This window comes from Crocuta crocuta, unplaced genomic scaffold, assembly GCF_008692635.1.
Source record: "Crocuta crocuta isolate KB4526 unplaced genomic scaffold, BGI_CrCroc_1.0 scaffold190, whole genome shotgun sequence".
Lineage (NCBI taxonomy): Eukaryota > Metazoa > Chordata > Mammalia > Carnivora > Hyaenidae > Crocuta > Crocuta crocuta.
The window spans coordinates 2683057-2705397 of record NW_027527955.1 but is presented as its reverse complement, the minus strand read 5'-3'; the positions used below and the strand labels follow the sequence as shown (position 1 = coordinate 2705397).

General features: G+C 36.7%; 1 long non-coding RNA gene across 1 annotated transcript in view; it reads right to left on the bottom strand.

Annotated features, from left to right (window-relative positions):
- Window positions 1-10605: 10605 nt before the first annotated feature.
- LOC144222123 (uncharacterized) overlaps window positions 10606-22341 on the bottom strand; it is a 222757-nt gene continuing 211021 nt past the window's right edge. Inside the window, exon 3 of the long non-coding RNA XR_013332304.1 lies at window positions 10606-10709. This is a non-coding gene — a long non-coding RNA (uncharacterized LOC144222123). The remainder of the gene's footprint in view (window positions 10710-22341) is intronic.

Genomic DNA, 22341 nt, shown 5'->3' with positions numbered 1-22341 from the left:
TAGGACAGCTTTCCTATAAGCAGTGACTTGGGGATCCAAACTGTTCCCTTCTGACGGCTGCAAGGACACTCTCTCATCATTCACCTGACAGATGAAGGGGAAGACCCCATGTGGATAGAAGGCACTTTGGATGTGTAATCACTGGCCAGAAGTAGACACTTTTCACCAGACAGTATGTCCAACCTAACTGCAAGGGAGGCTGGGAAAATGTACATGAGCACATGGATGTCAGTGAGTTTTAGTAGTTTCTGCCACAGTGAGCTAGGTTTTTTGTTTGTTTTTGTTTTTTTAAATCCGTTTAAGTCTATGTTTCCACTTCTACAAAGTAAAGATAAAGCATCAGCCTATGCTTGGCACATAATATGCACTTACTCAATGTTTTTAAGTAAATCTACAATTATATAAATAAAAGTGTGTGTGTGTGTGTATGTGTGTGTGTGTAGACTCTCAAAGGAGACAGAAAGCTATCTTCCTTTAATCTATGAGAGAAAATTGAAAAAATAAGATGTGTTTTCCAACCCAAATCTCAATGAAGATACCCAGAGAAGTCATCTTAGAACTCTTCATGTAAAATTTTCCTTATAACATTATATGACAGGGAAAAAAATCATATCTCAGTCTTAGAATAAGTGAATTGTTAGAAGGAAGGAGGAAAGGCTGGTGGTGTGGAGAGGAAAATGTAGGGTGCATATGGGTGAAGAATTTATGAGAAGGAGAAGAAAACTTGTTTATATTGTTAACAATATTTTCTTCTCAAAATTAGAAGGCTGAGGGATAATAAATAAGTAAGGAAAATCCACTAATAACTATGGTGTCTATCTGAAGATACTAATTAGAATTGTGGGTTTTTTTTTTAATTTAATGAATTTTCCTCTACTTCAGGAACGAGTTGTTCATTTAATGAGCTGAAGAGATTCTTGTCCCAGCTTCCCAAACCTCCCCTCTAATCTGTATCTTTTGACTTCATATTTTATGTGTTGAGCATTTTTGTATAATTGTATTATTTAGTATTATTTCGTATGTCAGTTTTTTTCTACCTTCTCCGTATTTTCTAACTCCTAGAACACAGTCTTGGACCTTCCACCTATTGTAAATGATCTTTCTGAAAACAAGCATGAGGTGGGATTCAGTTTGATGGCATATAGGAATAGTTTTCTGTGGCTGAAGACCGTGACACACATTTCTAACATTTCTATTTGATAAACAAGAATGGCATACAGTCCAAAAAGATTAGTTCACTTTTCAATAGCCTCCCTCTTCCTTATTGCTATTAGGTTTTTTTGACTGCTTCCTAATTGTTCTGCATTTAGGAATAATACCTTCATTATTTTTGCATAATTATATATTCACTGTTTAAAAATCACAGTATGCTAAATGTGTAAAAGGGAAAGGTAAAACCACCCAGATTTTACCAACATGATATTATTGAGACATTTTTCTCTTCATATACAAAATAGAAAGGTGAATTGATTTTAAAAAAAGAGAGAGAGAGATGGAAATACAGCTGTCTAGTCTACCGGCTACTTTTCAGTTAAAAAGTATGACTGCATTTCATCAATTCTAAAGCACATTCTTTTTAATATTTTAGCATCTCTAAAACTGGTGTATGTCTTATAATGGAAAGTGTATTATATCAGTGTGGCCAGGCAGCAATCCTGATGTGATGTCCATTGCTTGGACCTGTGTGAACATGGTTGCTATTTCTGATGGACTAACTGGCCAAATACAGACTTTCAAAACTCAGGCAGAAAAGAAGATAAGTCTTCGTTGTTGCCTAGCAACCTATCCTTGACACTTTCTGGTTAAAAAAAAGACACACATGTCCCCAAGCAAGTGACACACATTGATTATCTCTGCATTGTTAAGTACTCTCAATGCCTTCTTTGTATATCCAATATTTTCTAAATTTCATATACTAATCAAGTATTATTTTCTATTTAGGAGGTAATATAAGTCTCTAAAAAATTAAGAGGACTCTGGGTCAATGGTAACCTAAATTTTTGGTTCCCGACTGCTCTCTATATCATGAGTTTTTCTATGAAAAAGAAAAGTGGAGGGTGAGTCTGGGACAACTTCTCTCTTTATCTCCAGGTGAAGAAAGTGTTCATTGCAGCCTCAGGGGAAAGTGGCCCTTTATTGAGACTCAAGATCAAGACTTCTAAATTTGTGGAGGCCTCAGGTCTACTGACCTCACTGGGAGGAGTAGAGTTTGTTTGCTTTCCAAGAGTTCTAGAAACAAAAAGATATTCTTTCAACGTTCACAGTATAGGGTTAACAGTTTTCCAGATTGGACTTTAAAAAATTCATTAATATGTTGTTTACTAGAGACATACATAAACAAAAGATAAAGAAATTATAATACTAAATAATGAAAAAATATACCAGGCAAATATAAACAAAAAAAATCAATAAAACAAATATGTCATGATCAAGTATATTCATCAGTATGGTTAACCTGAGAAATGCAAAGCTTGTTTAACCCTAGAAAATCAATCAATGAAATTGACTTTAATGATGAAATACAAGAGAAAAATCACATATTGTTTCAACAGATTTGGAAAAAGTGTTTGATAGATTTTGTCACCTATTTATGATTTAACAAATAATTCTCTGAAAGACTAAATAGAAGTGAACTTCCTCAGCTTGATAAAGGATACCAGTAAACCTCATACTTAGTGAAGGCATTTTTGAATACATTCTTTTTTAAGATCAGAAACNGTGAGATCATGGCCTAAGCGAAAGTCGGACGCTTAGCCGACTAAGCCACCCAGGCGCCCCAGAATACATTCTTTTTTAAGATCAGGAACAGGACAAATATGTATTCTATTATAGAAATGGCCTATGTTATGACCAATGCAAACGACAAGGAAAAAGAGCTAGGAGTTTCAGTTCTGACTATAATGGAGTAGTCGGGATCCTATGTAAACAACTATAACAGCTTGCTAAAAAAATTATAAAACAACTATTCACAGACATAATCCTTGAGAGGAGTAAAGAAGACTAAATAACCTTGACGTCAAAAGGATGACATCTTTATAACATCAAAATTTTGAAAACCTGCCGGGGTACCATTCTATACTTAGGTGAATGTGTCCTTCAAAACTGAAGGCAAAATAAAGATGTTTTTAAACTTATAAGAAAACTAACAAAAAAACCCTCAAAGAATCTGTTGCCAGAAGGTGTGCATGCAAGAAATAATACAGTAAATTCTTCAGAGTGAAGAAAAATGTTACCAGATAGAAGCATGGGACTGTAAAACAGTATGAAGTACACTTGAAAGGGTAAATATGTAGGAAACAGAAATCAACATTGACTCTTTCAAACAATAATAATATCTTGTGTGATTTGTAACGTGTGTAAAAGTAGGATATATAACAAAAATACCACAAGGGAGGGAAGCAATAATAGAAATTGTAACTCTTGAAAACTTTTTATTGTTTGAGAAATGGTAAAGTACTAATTTAAAGAAGACTATAATGAATCATATACGTATTATAATTTCAAGCACAACCAATAAAATAATAACAGCATGATATAACTGAAAAGCTAATAGAGGAGAACAATGAAATAATAAAAAAATAAAGCAAACAAGAAAGGAAAAATAAATGATACAAAACATGAGAACATAGAAAGCAAACATCAAGATAGTAGACATAAACCCAATTATATCAGCAATTAGATTAATGAAAATGGCACAGAAAGTACAAGAGAAGCCTGAGCATCTTCTAGTGCCAGAAAGTAAGACATAGCGCGTGCACGCGCACACACACACACACACACACACACACACACACACAAGGTTGGAGGAATGGAAAAGTTACAATGGCCAATGCTGGAGCAATTAGAGTAACAAAATGAAGTAACCCACATTTCTTTTTGCCATAAAGCAAACACCATGGCCAATGAGTCATAGTGCTTTGCCTGATAAGGTGACTGAAACTTTTACTTAAAAAAAAAAGTTTACTTATTTTTGAGAGACAGAGCACAAGCAGGGGAGGGGCAGAAAGAGAGACACAGAATCAGAAGTAGGTTCCACCCAGCAGTCAGCACAGAGCCTGAGGGGGGCCTCAAACCCAAGGACCATGAGATCATGACCTGAGCCAAAGTAGGACGCTTAACCGACTGAGCCACCCAGATGCTCCCCAAACTTTCACTTTTAAAGGATCTGAAGCAGTTAACAATTCTGTCTCAATTGAATTGCTGTAGTTTTCCACTGGCTTTTTAAAAAAAGAGGTTTATTGAGATATAATCCATGTACCATACAATTGATTCATTTGAAATGTACAATTCGGTGGTTTTTAGTATACTCACAGAGTTGTACACCAACTATCATAATCAATTTTGGAACGTATTAATCACCCAAAAAGAAACATTGCACCTAACAGCACCCCCCCCCCACTACTTATCCCAAGCCTCCCTAGCCCAGATAACTGTTAATATACTTTCTATCTCTAGAGATTTGCCTATTCTGGACATTTCATACAAATGGAGTCATGTATGTGGTTTTTTTTTTTTTAAATGTGCCTGTCCTCTTTCACTTGGCATAATATTCTCAAGATTCCTCCATGTTGTAGCATGTATTAATACAATATTCCTCTTTATGCCTACACCCCTGAATATTATTCAAATCAGTACACCACATTTTGTTTATCCATTCTTCAGTTAATGGACATGTAATTTGTTTCCATCCTTGACTACTATTAATAATGCTGTTGTAGACATTCATGGACAAATGTCTGTGTGGATTCATTTGCTTTTATCATAGGAGGACTATGAAGCCAGACTAGATGATTTTCCACCTTTAAAAACACACTCTTTTTTTTTTTTTTAATCTCCTTTGCATGATAGCAACCCAATTTCCCTTTCATAACCAGGATCAATCAACACAGTAACGGTAGTAATTTTCTGGTCTATGTATTCAATGTCAGTAAGAACACAAAGTGGCCAGCCTCAACTTCTAGGTCAGAGAGGAAAAGAGGCTGACTAATGTTCACCTTATATTAAGGCCCTTCTCTTCTGATTTGGCCTTTTATGAGTACTCACATGTCACATAAGTATTATCACACTCTGCCCTAGGAGAGGTCAACCTACATAACTTTTTTCTAGACCTCCTTGTCACTAATGTTTTAATCATTCTAAGTCCCTAACTGTGAAGTCAAACCACTAAGCCACAGCCCATGAAACAATGTATATCTGCACTTCTGTCTGTATCTCCTTCCAGAGAAACTTAATTGAATGCACTGCTCATAGTTCTGCCCACCAGGAGAATTTTCCTTCACCATTGTCCTTCAAGGCCATCTGGATATGGATATCCATCTACTTTTAGGTGGTACCAACAAATAATGCAGAATCATTTGTAACTCAGATCTGAAGTTGGGGTTTTTCCCCCCTACATTCTATTAGTCATAGGAAACATAGGGACATAGATGTAGTTTGGAGGCAGTACAGCAGGAATAGGTACTTTGGAAACTGGGATGCTTGCTCACAACTGCTAGGATCTTCTTGAACTCACTGTTACAAATATGACTTTCATTTGATAACTGAGAATTTCTAGCATGCATAATTACATGAGTTGCTGGATCAGGAAATATCCATTCAGGATGGGCAGCTTGGATCACATGGTAACTTGGTAGTCCATGGGCAAGGATTCAGGCCAGTCACAAGCCAGACGCTACTTTAAAAGAGTAGCTATCTGCAAGTGATGACATAGATTTGTTCCAAAATCTAAAGATTGACACTGTAATTCTCCAATTAGGGCATGCCAGAAATTGAAACAGTATCTCTATCTGCCACAGATGCTCTAAGCACCATGGAATCTGCTGGTGCATAGGTTCTGAGTGACAGAGTAATTTGCACTGCAGACTAGATCTTTTACAAAACTTACTCCTTTCCTGAGCCATGTTAAAGAATGGAAGCTTTTCTGGACACTCGGATCAGAGCAACATATTCAAATGAAGTAGATATTGCCTTTATGATCCAAAGACATCCACTATGGTTCATACCTCTCTCTTACTAGTAGGAGACTCTAAATGCAGCACTTTGTTATTCACCTAAGATAGATATTTCAACATTACCTAGAGGAGAGGTTAGCACAGTTTTTCCACAGAGGGCTAGCTAGAAAATATTTTAGGCTTTGCTGGGTATATGTAGTTTCTGTTACATACCCTTTGTTCTTTCTTAAACGATCATTTAAAAATGTAAAAACCACTCTTAGCTCACAGGTTGTATAAAAGCAGACCATTGACCAGCTGTGGCCTATAAACTATAGTTTGGGACACTGCATTAGACCACCAGGACACTAATAATTTCTGTGAGGTGGCAAACATCTGGATTTTTGTGAAATCTATTTTACACCTTCAGGCATGCAAGTGTCTTACCAGGACATCTAGAATTCTTGTTACTTCCTACTCTCCACTCAGCACAGTGGACCAGCATCGTGTCCTATGAAATGGAGAGATGATAGAGGTCCCTACAGCCTCAATTATGACATAGGGCTTGGAAATTGAGCATATTTTTAACAGCAGCTGCAACTGGAGTCATCACATGATAAGGTTTATGATAAGTCAAAGTAATTTTCCAGGATTCTTCTGTCTTGTAGAAGCTAAGTAATGAGTTCATGGGCATCATCACCCCTACCTCCTGTAAATCTTTGTTAATGGGACTAATCTGTGAAGCCCCTCCAGGAATGCAATATTGCTTTTGGTTCACTATTTTGAAAGATGAATAGTCATAGTGGCTTTTCCTTTCCTATCATAATAGCACACTCTACTAAGGTCATGGAATCAATGTAGAGACAACCAGTCAATTCTACCTATGCACTCCAACATTGGGAAATAACACAGGGTGTGTTCAGTGGGCTCCCTGTAAGACAAACCTAAGTCAAAATTGCATTGATAACCTAACATTCAGAATTCTCTATCTGCCTGGAAAACCACATAGCATAGAGATCTCTAGGAATTGTGTCAGTTCAGAGCCAATGTTTAGTAATCCCTGATTATTTTCCCCTCCCCAATGTATCATCACCATGGCAAAGGGCCACAGATCCCTTTGGAGGCAGCTAAGAGGAAGACATAGCATAAATTTTGGCTACATATTAGGTCCCTCCTCAAGGAGACTTGACTTCTCTTCATTTAAGGGACTCTGGACTTGTCAACTGGTTTAAGCCTTGGAATTGATTAAAGAACTACAATCTTCTTGTGGTTCATTTCAGGGTTCCATAAACCAGATCTAGATCTCCTTGCTTATATAAATCAAGTAATACCATATTAAACTCCCTATTGTGCATTGAGTTGTATCCACAAAACTATATGTGGAAGTCCTGATATCTGATACGTATGAATGTGACTTTATTTGGAAATAGGGCTGTTGCAGATGTAATTAATATTTAATTTAAGGAGAAGTCATACTGGAATAGGGTAGGCCCTTAATCAAATATGACTGATATGAAAATAGAAGTGAAGAGACAAAAACACAAAAACACAGGAAGAATACCATGTGAAGATAGAGACTGATATTGGAGTGTTGTGTCAACCATCCAAGAAATGCCAACCACTTCCAGGAACACCAGAAGCTAAGGCAAAGTCATGAGACAGATTTTCCTCTTGCTTGAGGTTTTAGAGACAACATGACACAGCCTACACCTTGATTTCAGACTTCTAGTCTCTAGAACTGTGAAAGAACAATTTCTGTTGCTTAAAGCTACCTAGATTGTCATACTTTGTTACAGCAGCCTTAAGAAACTAATATACTTCCCAGCTATTCACGACCCAGAGCATTATAAATGATTAGCCAATGCTGACAATCTCTGTGGGTAAGACTAGTATGATGATTGCTTTTGTTGTGTTATCCATTGTGGTAACCAGCTCATCTTATGTTTAGTGATTAAGTGCTGTCTCTTGGCTCCTGCATTCCAGGATCCCATCATTTCCACTGAATTCAGGAATGAAAAGATTTCTTTTGAATAGTGGAAATCATGGGCAAAGTTAACAGATATGTGACAGACTGATATACATCCAAAAGCAAGATGGAATTATTAACTAGATCATACAAAGAATTTCTACAAATCAGCAAGGCAAAAATAAGTAATCAAATAGAAGTTGTACATTGTGCAGAAATGTAGAAGCTGTGGCTAGAAAGGTAGAAATATTTAGCCATACTAGTCATCAAAGAAACGTAAATTAATATAATGACAAATTCCTTTATGCCCATGAGATTAGAAAAAACTAGAATGTTTGTTGAAGGAGTTAATCAAGTAGACATTACCAGCTGACCTATGATCTGGACCCGGGAAATTGGAGGCTCCCCACCTCTGCTCTTTTTCTTGGAATGTGTGTTCTGCTTGTTTTCCCTGTTCTCAGAAGCTGTTCCAAGGATACAACCTTCAGATTAAAATGTGGTGTTAAAGCTATCTGGATGATGTAAATGACTGGGCCCAGTTAAGACCTCTATATAAACTTTTAAGATCCTGTGAGTGGGTGCTGAGATCTCATCTTGTGTCCATCCAAGACAAGACTAGCCTCATATGCAAGTTCCTTTCTTTATTAAACACACCACCTGCCAATCTGGAGTGGTCTGCCTCTTTCTTTGGTCTCTCCCTGCCCTGTGGGTACAGAGGCCAGTTTGCAAATCAACAGGGTCACGTGGCACCAAGCATTGGTACAGATAAGTGATAATAAGAATTCTGATGATTATTGATAGGAATATAAGTAGGTTCAGCCATTTAGATAACAACCTAGATATAGCCTATATCTTACTATTCCTATCTCAGAGAAACTATCCCACAAACCCATGGAGGGACATACGTAAAGATTCTTAATACAGTATTCCTTATGAAAGTAAGGAATTGGAGGCGATCTAGATATCTATCATTAGGGAAGTGATTAAATTATTTTTTAGAGTAGAATGAAAATGTGGATGCATGCTATGCAATATGACACAGAAAGTCTTGTTGAATTTTCTTGCCAAAATAGACCGTTGCCTAAACTTTTCACTCCGTCTCTCTACTACTTTCTTGGTCCAGGTGATTTTTATTCCTTGTTAGATGATTGCAACAGCCTGCAAACGATCTCCATACTTTACTTTTGGAACTTCCAATCTATTTTTAACATAGTGGGAAAAAAAGTGACCTTAAAATGTGTCAGTGTTCCCAGATAAGAACATATCTGCCTTTCCATTGATTCAACTTTTGTTTTACATTCTCAAATAAGGTTTTATAGTTGGGGGTTTTGTTTGTTTTTCACTTATTTAATCACATCTTGATTCTATAAAGATTTATTGCTTATCTATCCTGTATTTAGACAGTGCTCTAAATACAAACAAAGCCTTTAGTCTCAAAGAAGTGCATTTCACCAAGAATTTTAGATAATAAGAATGCAATACATAAATATAAAATACAATGTTAGGGAGTTATATGTGCTTGAAGAAATATAGTATGGGATTAGAGAATATGAGAAGTAGGCAAGGCAGTTGCTATTTGTAAAGGTCTATACTTTCTTATTTATTTTTATTCCCAGTTATTTTATTTTTGTTCACTACTATTTACGGAGAAACCGAATGCAGAGAGCAAAACAATACTTCAAAAATTATCAGTATTGGTGTCCTAAAGATACACTATTTATTTCAAAAGCTAAAAAAGGAACATTCAGAGAACAAAAATAAACTCAAAGATATTAAAAATTCTAAAAGCAGAAATACAAAACCCTATGAAAATGTTAGAATATAATCTTTAAGAAACTATGATAAAAAGATAAAGAGATGGAAAGAGAAAATAAAAATAAGAAAATAGAGGATCAGTACAGTGAGAACAACATAAACATAAAAGACTCCAGAAGAGAGAACAGAGAGAAAAGACAACAATTATCAAGTAATAAAATAATAATATTAAATAATACTGCCATGCTCAAAATGCGGCATGCAATTTTCTAAATTTATTAAGCCTATCAAGTGCTTGTCATAATGGTTGGAAAAGTATTTTACACTAAATCACATGAAATTTCAGAACATTGGAGACACATAGAAATTTCTAGAAGCATTCAGGGTGGGTTTCCATGGGTTATAAACACATTGAAGGATTTTTTACTTTTAGCAAAGAATTTAAGAACAATTAAGTAACAGGTTCATAGAAAACTCAAGGGAAGAAATACAGCTACAACAATGAAGTTTTTTAAATAATTAGAAATATATTATAGTACATTACATAATTTAGCTATAAGCAATATCCACAATTAGAAAAATGTAAATATTAAGTATTTGACTTAGCCAACTTAGCCAATAACAAAAGTTAGTTAAATATTTGGCATACATATGTTCAAACGGTGAAGAGGCTGGGGTGAGGACAGGTACAGAGGTGTGGGTTGATGGAGAAAGATGAAGTCCATGTTGTCAATAGTTGGATATCAACAAAAAAAAAAAAAAAAAAAAAAAAAAAAAAAAAAAAAAGATGAAAACTTGTAAAATTAAAGCAGAGAAGGGGAGGTTGGAACCAAACATCATCTTTTTCTTTTTCCTCTTAGTTTCTACCCACCCCTTTCCCACCAACAAAGAATCTGGTTGGAAAGTAAATGGCAGAAAGTAACTGCTGATACAATCCTGATTTTTGCTCTTACCTTTTTTTTTTTTAGATTTTGAGAATAAGGAAACTCTCACTTTAGCTTTTCTTCCATGTTCTCAATTCCTCCCTCTATCATTACTTTGATACTGATGTCTTCTCTCTGAAAAGAAAATGGAAGCTTTTCTTAATTATTTTTCATATGCCTCTAAATGCAGATCTGATGGCTTCATGAAAAACATAAATTATCTCAATATTATCTCTAAAAAGTGGACAATTATAATCTCTCTATTGCCAGATTGTTGAAAGCAATCTGACAATGAGGATTCTAGAATGATGCCTGGCATATAAGAAGTTTACAATCAGTGGTGGTTATTGCTAATGATAGTAGTTACTAGTACCAGTCCTCATTTTGCTTGCTCTGTTGCCAGACTTGAGTCATGTCACTGTGTGTATAAAATGTAATTGATGGATGCAATATGCCTGGGACAGCATATGCACTCAGTAAATATTTGCTGAATGAATAAATCAATATATATGGGAAGGAGTGCTTGGTGCTGGAGGCCTTTTTCTATAAAATTGACTGTCCTATTTACAGTGAAGTGATCTTTCTAGTTAGATTTTTCCCCAGAGAATTCTATTTTTATTTTAATTGAAGAGTGGTTATAAAGCTAATTGACTATTTGCATTTGCAGGAAACTATTCCCACCTCCCATCAACCCCAAACCCCAAGGAGCAATCAATGTTTAGAGGTTTCCACCCATACCAGTGGTTTAAAAGAAGTAAAGCCCAAGATTAATGTATATAGCTTGTCAGATATGTACTTAGACTTTTTTTAATGAATCCAACTCAGGCAAGTCAGTAATTAATGCCATAAAACTCAGCTCAACAGAAACTCAATTGAAAAATGAGAACAACATTAACAGAGAGTTCTACTGAAAGATTGGCTATCCAAGGTTGCTATTTTTAAAGCCTAATTCAAGGCACTTTGCCACTTACATGAAGGCAAGGATAGAGGCACATCATATTGTATATAAACATAAAACTTTTCCTTATGTCTTTAGAGCCATATTCAGTATGGACACGTTAGATGTATATAAAGTTCAGGAAATGCACTAACATATATTTTGAGAGCAGAATATCAAAATGAGACAAAGAAAGTGAAGAAAAATGAGTAAATGTGTACGTCTGAAAGCATAGTATATTTATATATTTAGAAGATAAAAATATTCAAGGCAAGGGCACCTTGGTGGCTCAGTCTGTTGAGCGTCTGAATCTTGAATTCAGCTCAGGTCATGATTCCCAGAGTCATGGGATCAAGCCCCATGTCGGGCTCCATGCTGAGTGTAGAGTATAGTTAAGATATTCTCTCTCTCTCTCTCTCTCTCTCTATCTCTCTCTCTCTCTGTGTGTGCGTGTGTGTGTGTGTGTGTCTCCCTCTGCCCCTCTCCTCAACTCTCACTCTAAAATAAAATTTTAATTTTAAATTTTTGAAAATCCAATGTATTTTATTAAAACAATTATCTAGTTATAAGAAAAACAAGTTAATAGTGGTTTCTTAGAAGAAAACCTTTATGAAATACAAATTTATTAATTTTTTAAATGTAAAAATTTAACTGTTTTTTTCTCCATTAGGAAAAATTAAATAAGATAAAACAAAAACAAACAAACAAAAAAAAACCTGATGAGGGAAGAAAATAGACTATGACTAACTTAAAATTTGATAATTTTACAGACATACTAATGACAAAAAAATTCATCCTTCATCTAACAGTGTGGTGTCAACTAGAATAAAAATATGTTGGAGACAGAAATTTTAACCTATAAAAGGGAATTATTTTAAACCAAATTTAGAATATTGAAAATCAAGTAAAATCTAAGCATAAATTACTATGGTTCAAATACTAATATTTTATGGAATCAGTCATTTCACATTTGAGTAACATTCTCCTTTCAGTCATTTGTCCTGTGTGTTAAAACTGTGTGCATGTGTTGTGATATTTCTATATGTATTACTGAAACAATTTATAAGAAGAAATGAAGGTATTAGGGGGTTTAGAATCAAATCTCGATGCAAAAATTTTCATATGAAAAAGCACAACTGGCTATAGTGTATGGTTTACAAATTATTTTCCAAATTCTGGCTTATTAAAACAGCTTTGGTTACAACCTGGAATTTTCTAGTTCCACGTTCAATTTTTGTAAGTTATATTTGTAAGTTCCTCCAAAATAAAAATGAATACAACCGTGGCTCTATCAGCATATTTGGCTCTCTGACCTTGCCGGTGAAGATTATATTAGTACTTTGGAGCATATTATGTAGTATGCTTCAGTCCACACGCTTCAATAGCTTTTCTTTTTGCTACATAATCAAGTTGAATTTGAAAAAGGCAATATTCAGACCTCTCTTTAATATGACCTTATTTTACTCATTCTCTAAAACAAGCCAATGTCAGAAACAGACATATCCCATCACCCTCACATATGTGCATATACATTATACAGCCTCTCTTCACCTACTAAGCTGTGGTCAGTGCTCAGCCAGGGAGGTGTTCCACCCCGTGGTTTTCCAGTAATCATGACCACCACGGATCTTTCCCCTTTCTTGGAGAAGTTACAACATGTCCTGTGTTGTCCACTGATTTTTTATTTACTATCTTTATTATTATATAAACACACACACACACACACACACACACACACACATACATTCTTACATTTATAAAGTTCTTTCTCAAACAGATTCTAAGCTATAAAATTAGATTAATTTGGACTTCAGTTTCTCATGTGTCTTGTATTTATCAAAAACAACCACCATAACAGCTATAAAAACACTGCTGTTTATTTTCCAACTTGATAAATATAATAGTGTTTCTCTCTGCTAAAAATCCTTTATTCGTTGACAGATTGTTCTTGGTTGCCAGCATGGAGATGGGAAAAAGCTAGACATCAGGGACAAAAATAGAAAGGTGTGGTAAGTAGTTTGGCTTGAGGGCCTTGAAGGAAATTTATTCACTCATCAAACATTTATTTAATGTCTCCTATGAATTAGGGATTGTGGTGTATTCAAAGGTGAAATATCTGTACCCGCATGTAAGGAGTTTCACATACTCACATTCTCTAGGGTGAGACAGCAAGAAATCAATATTTATAACCTCATGGGGTAAGCACTGGAATATGTGTTTGCATAGAGGGTTGGGAACATAAAAGAAGAGAGGCAAAATGAGTCTGGCTAGGAGAAAGTATCGCAAAGCAGGAATCCTGGAGGTGACTTCTGAACTGGGCCTCAAGGAGAATAAGAGTTAGCTAGTCTCATAGGGGAAGGTCATTTAATACAAAGAGAGGGGCATGTGCCCAAGAAGAGAGGCAAGAAAATATAGGGTGTATGCAGGGAATCACAAGTAGTTTGGTATAGCTAAAGAGTGGAGTCTACAGGAGAGTAGGAGGGAAAAAATAGGAGCAGAGTATGACAGAGGCCAAATCAAAGTATGCCATGGCATTTAGGTTTGGTCATGTAGAGGATAGGGAGCCATGGGAAGGTTTATAAACAGCCCAGTGGTGTGATTGTATTTGCATCTTAGAAAGATCACTTTGACACCTATGCCAAGGATAGATTAGGGGGGAAGAGTCAGAAGGCAGAGAGATAATTTAATAATACATAAGAGAAATTATAATGGGCTGAACAGGCTAGAAGAGCAGTGGAGATAGAGAGGGGGGTGCCAACTTAAGTAACAGAAGAGGGTATGAAATGAATTGCATTCAGTAACATCGTGTAGGTGAGAGAGAGAAGCCTAGATTGACTCTCACAATGATGGCTGGAGTGACAGAATAGATGATACTACAATCTATCAAGAGAGAAACTTAGGAGGAAGATTGTGGGGGAAAAGTTATGAGGACCTACTAAATTTGCACTGTGAAGTTTGGGATGGTGAATTTATTAGGATTTAAGTGTCCTAAGGACAAGGGAGAAATCTGGGCTAGAAACATCATCATGAAGCCAAGGAGGTAAATGAGACTTCTCCAGAAGAATAGAAAGAATGGAGAGAAGAGGGCCAAGAACAACTCTGGTTGGTCCCATCATGTATTTTGTTCAGCAGAGTGTAAGATCAACTTATTGTGATTAAAACTTGGGGCTGAGATGACGGTTTCAAAGCTGGCCAGTGTTTGTGTAATTTGGACTTCATGTTGGTGCCAATGCAGGGAAACAGAGGCATCCTTATGGGTTTGACCAGATGTGTGGCAAAAGGGAAAGAGTGAGGGGTAGGGCTTGAAAGCTGTCAGTCAAACATCTAAGATGGAGTCAGACTTTATTACACCCTCAATCCTACTGAACTCCATGCTGGCCCTGGACCACATCTAGTCTCAGATATTTAAACTTCAAATTTATCTGTGCCACGGAATTGGGGATTTCTTTGTAACAGCAATCTAAACTCTATGCAGTGAGTGATGTCATGAAGCTCTAAGAGGTAAAGTCCTCAAAGCACATGAAAGAGAAATGAAGATATGATAGTGACAAGGAGGGAGACAAAAAAAGAGAAGTCTATATATACTTGCCATATTTCTCATAAAGAAAGAGAAAGATGGAAGAAAGGAAGAGAGAGAGGGAGGGACGGAAGGAGGGAAGGAAGAAAGACTGAAGAAATAAAGGACAAAGATTTCATAAAGAGGCTACAAGTCTGAAGGAGAGAATGCTGGGTCCTCTCTTGCTGTCCTGGCCCTTACATGAGCTACCAACATATGGGAGGAAACAAGAGAAGCCTCTCCTGAAATGGCTGGCAAGAAAGAGGGGTCTTCTGAGAGAATGATAATTTACACTTAAACAAAGTAGTTGAAGGGAGAATTTTGTGAAAGGTATAAGTTAAAATGGTGGGTTTACAAGAGATTAGAGCTTTCCTGTGGCAGAACAGACCCATTTTAAGAAGAAGCATCCTGGAGAAAGCATAGAGTAGTTGGAAAACAGGATTGGTATGTGTGTCAACTATGGAAGGGAGTTGCATTCTCCTCACTGGATAAGAATGATGAGGAAGGAAAAGAGGGTAACTAGTGGACTCTGGGTTAGATATGAATCACTGATGTTAAGTTCTGATGTGAAATAATGCTTGGACCTTGACTTGTATATGGTAGGGAAGTGACAGACAGCCTCTGAGGAAAGAAGTATGATCAGACTGACCTTTTAGAAAATCTAGTCTAAGAATAAACAGGAAAAGTGAAAAATTAGGGGCAAATAAAGCAGTCAGGAGATAGAATTAATGAATTGTACTTGATTGAGGTATTATAACTTGTATAAAATCTACAAATTCAACTGGTAGGAGGAAATTGCAACTCTTCCTCCGGGCTTCTGAAGCACTTGTTTCTACCTGAATTACACACGTAACCACACTGTATTATGCTTTTTCTGTGTTCACGTTTGTCTTGCCCATAGCCTGAGAGCTCTTTGTGAATAAGTGATGTCTTTTTTGTACCTGTATCCCCAGGGGTCTGGGCCTGCACAGGAAGGCATTCAGCAACATTCTTTTAAGTGAATAAATGAGGCTGTTGGAATATTTAAGACATGGTGAATAGGCCCCTTACCAAAAGAGTGACAAGAGTGGAGAGAAAGAAGGACATCAGAGGCGTGTGGTATCAGAACACAGTGAATGAATGAAGAAAAGAGAACAATGAGCATCACTACTGTATCCATACTGAGACACATCTTGGGCTACAACAGGCACAAATACAACTTGGGCCAATGGGAACAGACATAGGGGTCCCTGTCCAGGAAACTTGCCACTTCCTCTTATTTCAGCTCATATTTGTATGGGGCCTGGGAGTGGTATGGAGGGTAGGAGACGTGGAATGACCAGTGAGAGCAAGACATGACTTCCTATTATATGATATAAGAGAAATTATAATGTAATTTAAGGTACATCATCAACTGAAAGCCCAGAAATAAAAGACAAGTTTCTAGATATAGGTTAGTATATGACACTGGACTAAGCTATTGATGCTCTGGCAACACTTGTAAGGATGTTTCTCATTCAAAAATTCTATGAGGTTTAAACTAAAGCTTTCATAACATGAAAAAATGTATTTTCATCAATATCAAGTATCACTTATACACAATGCCTTCAGAGAGCATATGTATGGAATATCTTGTATGTAAGTGAATGAAAATTTTGTGACCAAACTATTTCAAAGAATTAAAAGAATATGATCAACTGTCTGGATCTCAACTGAAGCAGAAACAAAGGCAAAGATTATGACTACAGACACAGTGAACTGAATATCAAAACATTCCAAAAGAACATAAAATCAATTAAATGTATAAAATGATCAACAGCAATATAACAAGCATGTTGACAGTGATAAAACATGCTCTCTTTGTTGCTCACTCTACCTGTTTACTCGACCACATTCTGAGACACCAGTTTTACCCACAAACATCCTTAGTCAAGGACAAATGGAGTCCAAGATTCCTGCTCTTCACGTTAGGCTTGGTGTCTAAGAAGTGTTGAGAAACTGCTTAAGAAGATGAATATCACTCTTGGATGGGGTCAAGTCTCACCATCTCAGAGAAAGGACTATGCTACCAAGGGTTGTTCCCCAGGCTTTTATTCTGGCCCAAAAATTGTTTTCAGACACCAAAATCCTACCTTTCAATCACCCTAGTGAGATTAATGACTATCCGATATACGAATATATCTTCACATTAAACCCAGATCTGCTTACTTTAAAATATGGGCAATGTACAAAACTTATTTGGAAACTATTAGCATAACAAATGAGCATCTATAGCAATAAGAAGACTACTAGCACAGAATATGCAGGCAACTGGGCAGAATATACAACCTCTTTGCATTTTAATTATGTAAGCAAGCTTGTTTTACAATTACTACATCACACAAATATCAAGCCATTTTCATATATCTTCTGAAAGAGAAATGAGAAACGGTAAAACAACAGAAGACTTTCATAAAAAAATGACTGAAACAATGAACTGTGTATCAGGGTTTTTTCCCTGCCCCAGCTAATGTAAACGTGTGTACGGAAAATTGTGTCATGTGTGTGCATCATGTCTAGTAAGAATGCTGGGTCAAAAGTAATTGGATTTCCTTTCTGTCACATATTAAAACTTACAAGGTGTCCATGGGCTTCACCAGTCATAGTTTGCCTATTCTAATCAGGTTTCCTTCTAAAACCAGCACCCTAGGGAGAGGAGGGCTGCTCGTGGCTGAGCCAGAGCTCCCGAGGGACAGCCAAAATGGAAACCTTCACATCAGCAGTTCAAATACTGATCCAACCTCCCATGAAGAATCATATTTTGACTTAACTGGTTCAAAGAAGTAATCCCAAGGTCCTGCATGTGTTTCTTGGTCTTTTTCATGAAAGGAAGGTTACAGTTAAGACATAGATTTAAATGTGGGGGCAGAGAAACCACTATTAATTTTGACTGTCAAAAAATCAATAACTAATATTTTAAACTTTCTCCCTCTTTCTTTCTGTCTCACTCTTTAGCTCAAGAAATGAACTCTGTGTATATTCTCTCCTGTGATTCATGGGCTTGTTTGAGAATTTAGGCAAGTCAGTCAACAACCCCTTTAGACAATCTTATTAGGAAAATTATCTGATCCAGAAAGCCATTAGAATTTAAGCCTTCACCAAGTACTTGTATAAATTATCTTCAAATCCCATTTTATTGTCCCAATTACCTACAATTACAAGGAAACTGGTCACTACTATAATGCAAGTTCTCAGAATTCAAAGTATTTATAGTTTTCTGATGGGACATCATTTTTTTCCGACAGAATGTATTTGATGATGGATATAAATAGGAGCTCACTGCGCTCTATGCTGTTATTTCCAATGGGGAAGAACAATAACCTGAATATGGGGAAGAGAAGGGTGGACTCAAAGAGAACTTCCCGTTGAGACTTGTAATCTCAGAATTTGGGTCACAGAGAAGCAGCATCACACTCTTTTTGCTTTCACTTTGGCCTTCTAAGGTTTTAAAGGCTGTTTCTTCAAGCGTTGTCAGTATTAAGACATTCATCTCTTTCCACTAAGATTCTTGTGAGTGGTAATAAAATTGTTTTCATTTCATTTGAGAAACCAAACCAAGTTTTTATTACATTCAGAAAGGCTGCTGTCCAGCTGTTTGGACACCAACGGCACATTAATGTAATGGCAAGCAAAGTCAAATGGGGATGGCTTAGAAGACCGGATGTTTTATCCAGTTACTGGATGTCAGTCTATTTCTGTTCTAGAATCTCATTAAGTCAAAACGGTTTTTAGCATCTTAATCTGTTTCTGGGCCAGGCTAAGGTCACAGAGAGCTCCCTTCATCTCTACTTCTTCAGGCCAAGACTCTGCTAAACTAAGAACATCCCCCACCTCCTTGCACATGTCTGGGGAGCTCATATTCTTGGATTCTTGTTTCATCTTCAGTTCTCCAAACCAAGTGCCATTATTTCCCTTCTAGAGCAAGCAGAGAGGTGGCTCACATCGCATATTAATAATTTGTCTCCTATTTCATTGCACAGAAATATCAAGTGATTTGTAAGATATAGTATATAATCTAAAGAATGATATAAATACACCTCTATACGTGTATATGCATAGACCATCTCTAGAAGGTTACACAAGAAATGGATAAAAAGGAGTTTCTTCTGGGGAAGGGAGCTGGAACAATTCAGGATAACTGGGTAGAATATAGACTTACTTCATGCTGTCTCCTCTTGTGTGATGTAAGAGTCATTTTACAATATGCTTTCCTATTCAGAGAAAAACATGTACTTATCTATTTAGAAAAAAAAGCTATAGAAAAAGTGCATGGAATAAAACAGAGAATGCATTATCTTCCTATTTGGATAAACAAAAGGATCTGTGTATATAAATGAAAAATTTCTGGAAGGATACACAAGAAACTTGATATTAACCAACTCTATAAAGTGGGACTGGTGTTCCAAAGTGAGTGAAAGATAATTTTATCCTTAAAATTTTCAATTGTGAAGGAAAATTTACATATAACATATGAAATGCAGATGGATTAGGGAAAAAAACCGGCATGATTTCTAATCTAGCAATTTCTAAGGATCATGTGCCCTTGAACTGAGGTGTTATTAAAAAACCAAGCTTACATCCCAACACACAAACACACATGCACACACACACACATACACCACACACACACACACACACACACACACACACACACACACACACACACACACAGGAGGAAAGGCCAGAAACACAAACATCACTAGTTTGGCTGAGTATGATTTTACATCTTATCAGTAAGAATGAGCTGTCCAAGCAGCACGCCTAGTTTATCACACATCTAAGCCATTTTTCAAACTTTTGTGTCATTACCAATGTGTCAAACACAATCTGCTGCATTGTCAAGACTACATGAGAGAAACGTAATTCTGGTTTCCAATACCTATATTGGGAATTTATACAACATGCTTCCTTTTAAGACACCCTTGAAGTTTGGTTAAAAGAGAGGTGCATTTGCAGGCCTAAAAATAGAGTTACCTGGACAAATTAAGTAAAAAAAACAACCATATTCCTACCACCTTGATCTCTCTTCATTGGAACTAGGAAGAGTGACTGTGGGAAGATACTCCTCTCTATTGCCCTGTCTTGTTTTCCTCACAAGAGAACCACTCAAGTCTTCATGGGTATGTCAGACTTCACTCAAGAATGAATTAGGGAATTCTAATTGTGTGTAAGTGTGTACCAGGGAAGAAGGCATGAAGATTTCATTGTGAAGAATAACAGTAGCAACCACAGAGGTAGTATGAATAGCCATGAACAACTTGCACCAGGATAATAAGTTCAATGTTTAAAATGTACATGTGAGTTCTGTCTTCCTACCCTCAAAGCATATTAAATCACTCTATATGGGGATAAATCCTCAAATCTATATTTAGAACAGGTTCCCCAGGCAAGACATAGGTGTATAATTGTTTGAGAACCTGGGATCTAAGAAATAAAGGCAACAATAGCACTATAGCTGACATTGATGGAATGTTTTCTATTTTCCAGTTACTGTTGCCCCCTCCTGTTAAACACCTTCATTACTTACCTGGACTATTGCCTCAGCATCTCATCTAGTGTCCCTGATACTGCTTTTATTCCATCCACCCTACAAACCCCATAGCAGCAGAGTATCTTAAGAGATAAATCATTTCATGTGGCTCTATTCCTCAAGGTCTTCTAATGGCCTCTCATCTCATTCAGAATAGAATCTAGACTTTCCCAATGGCCTTCATAGTCCCACGTGAACTGTCCTCTCTAATTTCTATAACAATCACCCTCTGCCTCCTTCACTCTGCTCCAGCAACTCTGATTTCCATTCTTTCCCTTGGCCATGCCAAGGACACTTTCACCTCCAATTCTTTGCACATATATTCTCTCTCCTTGGGAAGGCTCTTTCCTGAGTTACACACAGGGTTCACTATTCATTTAAGTGAATATTCATTCAAATATTATTTCTTTAGAGAGGCTACCTGTGGCAAGCAGCCTCCAAGATGGTGTCCAAAGATTCCTATCTCCTGCTATTTATGACCTTGTACCATCTCCTCCCCATGAATATGCTTTTAACCAATAGAATATGGCAACACTTAGGGGATGTCACGCCTACGGTTAGGACACAAAGATTATTACTTCCACCTTGCCAGGAGACTCATTTTCACTGCCTTTGATGAAATAGCTGCTATGTGGCAGAGTCTCATGTGGCAAGAAACTAAGGACAGCTTCCAGCCAATAGTCTGCAACATTCCAGCACTGAGGAACTAAACCCTTTCAATAACAACACAAGCGAGCTTGGAAGCGGATCTGTCCCTAGTCAAACCCTGGAATACAACCCCAGACCTTACAGAAATCTTGATTGTACCCTTGTAAGAGACCTTGAAACTAAACCATGCTCAAATTCTGGAGCTACAGAAACTTTGAAATAATAATGTATGTTATTTTAAGCTACTAACTTTAGGGATAATTTTTTACTCAGCAATAAAGAGCAAACACAGTTCCTTGATTACCTTTTATGTAATAGAATCTACCCATTCTTCCTATGTCTCCTAGTCTTGTTTTATGCTTTGTATCTTTTTGGTTCATATTGTCACCTAGAGTGTGCTCGCCACCCCCGACCATATATAAATTTTTGTCTGTTTCCATTTACTGGGTTATTAGGTACTTTCATTTGTTATTACATGCCCAGGACCTAGAAGAGTACTTGACATATTATAAATTCTCAATAAATGTTTACTGTATTAGTGAATTATTCATTGAATCCTTCCAGCCAATGCAATGTATATTACTTTCTCTTTTCTTCTAAGAAAACAGAGACATGGGGATTTTAAACACTTGTGAAGACATGATAGAGGTAGTAAAGGTAGGATTTGAATCCAGTCTGACTCTTTACTTTCCCCATTATAACAATGTTTCTCAAACTGGGGCTCCACAAACTCCTAAGGATTTCAGACCAATTCTCAGGCATTAAACTTTTTTAATGAAAAATAAATTTGTATTGATAACCTGCAAATATAAGCATATTCTGCATCATCTGGATAATCACAATTTTACATATCTTGAGTAACCAGTGTTGAAGCTTGTGCATATGATTAGGTCGACTCTATGTTATCATCTTGTCCCTGGCTGCCTGTCTGTAGGCAGCAAACCCCAGCATCGGATGCAAAGGCAACAGTCTTACAGCCCACAACTGCAGCCGTCAAATCCCAGCAATAAAACCCTTAGCACATTTGTTGTTTTTCTGATTGAATCTTGAATGGTACACTAGCTCAATACGTATCAAA